The sequence below is a fragment of the Limulus polyphemus genome, unplaced genomic scaffold (assembly GCF_000517525.1).
Source record: "Limulus polyphemus unplaced genomic scaffold, Limulus_polyphemus-2.1.2 Scaffold77039, whole genome shotgun sequence".
In the NCBI taxonomy this organism is placed as follows: Eukaryota; Metazoa; Arthropoda; class Merostomata; order Xiphosura; family Limulidae; genus Limulus; species Limulus polyphemus.
The window spans coordinates 950-6,015 of NW_013742635.1; the positions used below are offsets into that span (position 1 = coordinate 950).

The 5,066-nt window shown below is 30.9% G+C and overlaps 1 long non-coding RNA gene across 2 annotated transcripts; it reads left to right on the plus strand.

The window, feature by feature from the left end:
- Positions 1-542: 542 nt before the first annotated feature.
- On the plus strand, positions 543-3,526 carry LOC111084470. 2 transcript variants are annotated; one of them, XR_002609573.1, is made up of 4 exons: positions 543-797; positions 1,366-1,451; positions 2,374-2,494; positions 2,541-2,633. It is a non-coding gene; the product is annotated as an uncharacterized LOC111084470 (long non-coding RNA). The 2 variants fall into 2 exon arrangements; XR_002609574.1 differs by lacking the exon at positions 2,541-2,633 and adding an exon at positions 3,454-3,526 and having other exon boundaries at positions 544-797; positions 2,374-2,475.
- The last annotated feature ends 1,540 nt before the right edge of the window (positions 3,527-5,066 follow it).

Sequence of the window (5,066 nt, forward strand, 5' to 3'; positions counted from 1 at the left end):
GAAGTTTGGGGAAACTACAACACGTATTTATGAGTATAATTTCTTCACTGACAAAATAGTCTTATATTTAGGTTCTACTTAACACAAATATAATACCAACTGAAACGTATATATATATATATACATATGCATATATTGTTGTAACATGTTCTAGCTTTGGGTGGGTTTTTGAATTACTTGTTTAAAATAATGCCACGTCCAGTTCACGTAATCATACAGAATTAACTGACTCGCAGGCGAATAGACGCAATAATTCTCATTATCTGACTCACAAACTGATAATCATTGACAAATTATTCGTTTTCTATTTGCTATACGAAAATTCTAGATATTGTGTCATCATTACGTAATAACCAGTTCCTTCTATCAAACTAATATTTAAGATAAATATTAAAATATAGCTTACAACATGTCCTTGATTGTTGAAGTAAAACAACTCACGTAGAATTTGATGAAAAATATTGTGAATTTGAATATATAATTTGTTTTTCAATTTAATTCGGCTATTCTTCAAATTTACTTTACTAATTGATTCGTTTGACACCTTTGTTTGCCATATTCAAACAACGTGGTTCTTAGGTTAAAGCATGTTTAGAAGAAATGGCACCTACGGTTTCGGCGGGGTGGAAAGAAGATATTGATATTGAATACATTAAATCGTGTGTTTCTGATAAATTTTCTTGTATTAAGCACGTTAGAAAATCAATTCACATCCCACTTTCTCCTGTTTATATAGGAGATGAAGTTAAAGGAGTTCTTCACCTACTAAGTTGTTGGAAACGACAGTATGTCAAGAGGTACGTTTTGTATTGTACAATGTTAGGCCTAGCACATGTTAATTAGTATTTTGAGTAACCTTAAAATATAATGTGACTCCACTGCTTACAATTAAATATAAAGTATTTTCCAGACTTATTTTTTCCTTTCTTTTTTTTTTTTTTTGTAATGAAGAACACCAAAAATTAAGTGAAGAAATAAAACGTAAATTGTATTCGAAAAACTGACAAGTATTCAACTTTGATTCTAAATCTAAGTGTATGCACTGTATTTTTAGTGATTTTTTAACTAAACACTAGCCCGTCGTAACCACTGTTTAATCAGACCCAGAGTCTGTTGTCTTACTCCATCACTTGACATTTTCCACTGCAAGTTACATTTCAGTTTAACATTAACAGTTTACTTAATTATAACAAGTGGCCTTTTGGCCCATGAACTTCAAAGTTAATGGATGTCTCAATCCCAGTCTCACAGCAAACAAAATTAATTACTAAATCCAGCCATAATCCTCCAGCTATTCACCATCCATCTTCTTAAACTATTATAAAATTGCATCATCTACCAATTTAATTGGAAATTTGTTTGTAGGATTTACCACTATTTAGTTGGGAAAATTTCCTCAATTGGACCATACTAACACAGAAAAGGAACTTCAGCACAGAAAAGTACCAAAAGTAAAATATTTTTCTATAACTATTAGGTTTTAAGACAATGTTTTTAATTAGATGTTATATTTTCATGTATATACATACAATAATTTAATAATGAAGAAAGTGGAGTAATGTTTGATTTATAGCAGAAATGGCTGATAAGGGCATTAAAAAACATTTCAACCTGCTTAGATCATCATCAGGTTATAGAAAAAGGAATCTGATTATGACCTGAGCAGCTTGAAACATTGTTGCTTGCGTTTTTAAATCTTGCTATACACTTACTTAAAGTAGGTTCCTGGACAACATGAATGTTTCATTTATTTTGGCATCAAAAAGGAAATTGAGAAATTAAAAAAGAAATGTTTATAACTTAAATAACTTACTAAATGGCTAAAAAGTTAAAAGAAGACAAGACAGATGTGGAATTAATCAAATATGATTGCCTTTTTTATTTACTTATTTTGTAGTTCTATGACAAATATTTCCTTTTTTGGTGTTTAGTAACAGTAGGACTATGTCTAACCTTTCCAAATGTTACACTAATAACCTTATCTCCTACTGCCTTCAATTATAATCATGAAAAAATATAATACAATTTCAATGTTATAATACTGTTAACAGTGGTGAGATTCTAATGGGTGACCCTTTCACAGACCTTGATCAAGGATTTGAGCTCTTTCTCCTGGTGGTTTCAAATTCATGTATAATAACATTTATATTGTAGGACAAAATTTATATGTATGATCTTCTTTTTACTGTAAAAATTTAAGTCTACTGCTTCAACCTAGTAATGTCATACCGATAATATTGATGATCACACTTTTCTTGTGCTAATTTTTTTTTAACAGCTTTGAATTGCTGTGTGCTTGGTGTATGTTTTCCATTGATTTGTAATTCATTTTACAAAAAAGGATTTTATGTCAGATGCTGTTTTATTTACAAGGCTGCAGTAATGGATAATCAGATGCTGGACCAGTGATGTTTAAAGCCCAAATTTTCCAAAGTGGCACCTGTTTCGGGTGCAAGGGGGTTGCCATGAAACCTTGTAAGTGTCGTGAATGTTGGTATGATTTAAAGAAATTAATAAATAAGCCTAAAATAAAGACATAGAGATAACCTAGCCTATAGCCAAGTGCATGAAATTTACTATGAAAGTAAAAATATCGATCCAATTTTAAACTTAAATCGTTTCTGAATTAAAATATTTTCTGTTATATCACCAACATTTTAAATAAAAAAACAAACCTCTTTATTCAATGGAGACTCTAAATTAAGAAATCAACAAATATTTTTCCAGTGTTATCTATACATTTCACTTTATACTTTCAGTACATAGACTAACGACAATATTAGGTTATGCTTTTGTTGCTAAGCGACATGACATAAAAGCCATTGTTGGAATGCATTGTTACCAAAACACACTGGCTATTCCATATATTACAAGTTGTTAATCTAACTAATATACTGCAGGGTATACTGTGGGGTGGTAGTACTTGCCTTGTAATTTGTGATAGGCTATATGTGGGGTGGTTGTATTTGCCTCATCCTTTTTGATAGGCTATGTGTCTATAATAAAAGAATGTGTCTGTCTGTCTGTGATTTCTATTTGTAATGTAAGGAAGCACATCTTTTCTATGTGGTTTTTCACGAGCTTGCTTAACTAAAAAGATGCGCACATGCACGTGGATAAGAAATACCCAGGTGCACACCCTCAGGGTCCATTTAGTATGGGTGCAAAATTTCAGATTTCTAGGTTTTTTCCTGTTGGAGCTATAGCGGTCTCATACACACACACAGACATGCTCTTTTATTATTATAGATATGAGCAAACAAGTGATTATTTTATCCTTTATGATGTTCGGGTATTGCAAACATTGCTGAGCAATTAGTGGTTTATGCTAATTGATTAAAAACAAATATTCCAACTTTTTAATTATAATGAATTATAATTATTTAGAATCATATTTAGAAAAAAATTATAACATTTATCTTTAAACAGGATGATTAAATTGTTTTTTTACAGTCATCACTGATACAGCCATACCACTGGCATTTTCACTTATTTTGAACATCAACAACGGTAAAAACATTTTTTTCACAAGAATTTTAACTTTAAACAATGAAAAATCAATTTTGTAACAAGTCTATTTTATATGAGCTATAGGTGTCTTAAACAAAACTAACCCATAAGTCTAGACACATTGTAGAGTTAATTATACTTGTCAAAAGATATTAGTATTAGGCCAGTTCATGATGTCAGAAAAATATGAAGGTTCAATATGTCTTGATGCAAAATAATAAAAACCCTATAACCCAGTTTGTCCCTGAAAAAGAAAGGTACACCTTTCGAAAGTGCTCGGGTTATAGGGTTTTATAATATAGTATTAGGCCTATTATACTTTTCAACAGTACATTCTTTATTAACTCCATTTAAGATTTTTCAAGAAGAGTAGATAATAGTATTTAATCCACATTATGTCCACTGTATCCATTGGCAACAGAGCTCCTCATTCTGAGAGATGACAAGCACAGTATTGGTTGGAACACAATTCATATAATCTGTTTGTTACCACACCATAACATAATTAGTGTCCGGAAAATTTACAATGGCAACATTTAATTGATATTCATCTTGTTGTATTGGCTTAGAAATAATCAGTTATTAACTAAGGCCTTATCTAGATTGCTGTAGACTCTGTGTTGGTTTCAGAAAACCTGAAAAATAAACTTTTATGGGAATTAATAGACCAATCAAATAAAAGCACTGACATTTGATTGTTTTTTTTTTATTATATGGTTGTGTAAGGATGTATGACTGATTTTTATTAACTTGTGAAAAAAAGATGGAGGGGGACTATCCCTCCTGGACCCTCCCCTATATCTGCACCTGCTTATAGGACACTAAATAATAGTTATTGATTTCTCGGAAAAATGAAAGGGGTAAGGTTCTGAACCCCCCTGTATCCAGGGCTTGTTGTACAACATTAAAGAATACAGTCATTAAGTTGTAAGTTAGCAATGCAAGAAAACAGTAAACTTACAATTTATTTAACACTTAAATAGTCAAACAGTTGGCATTGGGTGGTGCCAGCCATTTGCTTTCCTTCTAGATAACAGTATGAAATTAGTGACAGATAACCTTAGTAGGTTTGGGGTAACAAGATGAGGTGAGCAAATTTATTGGAAATGACCCCCAGACAGTCAAATCACTAGCTCCTTCTGAATCATAAGACATGCTGGCCCAAACTTGAAGTACAAAAAAACAACTTATAATGCTAAAATCCTATTTCGATACTCCTAGTGGATGGAACACAGATAGTATATTATGTAGCTTTGTACACTTTACCAATGAACAAACATAATGTCAATATTTAAGTCAGTTAATTCTTTTCATGACAATTGATTTAGTTATAACTTCTATAGATTAATTGTTGGAATACATGAAAACAGTATTGATCAGAAACATAAATTGATTTAATTGTAATTTTGATTAATGACTTAGCTTACATGACAATGATAAATGTTTATTGGTAATTAATTAATCGATTAAATCGATAACTTAGATATATATATATATATATATATGGGTCTGTCAACCATCATAATGTGATAACTTAGATAGATATATGGGTCTGT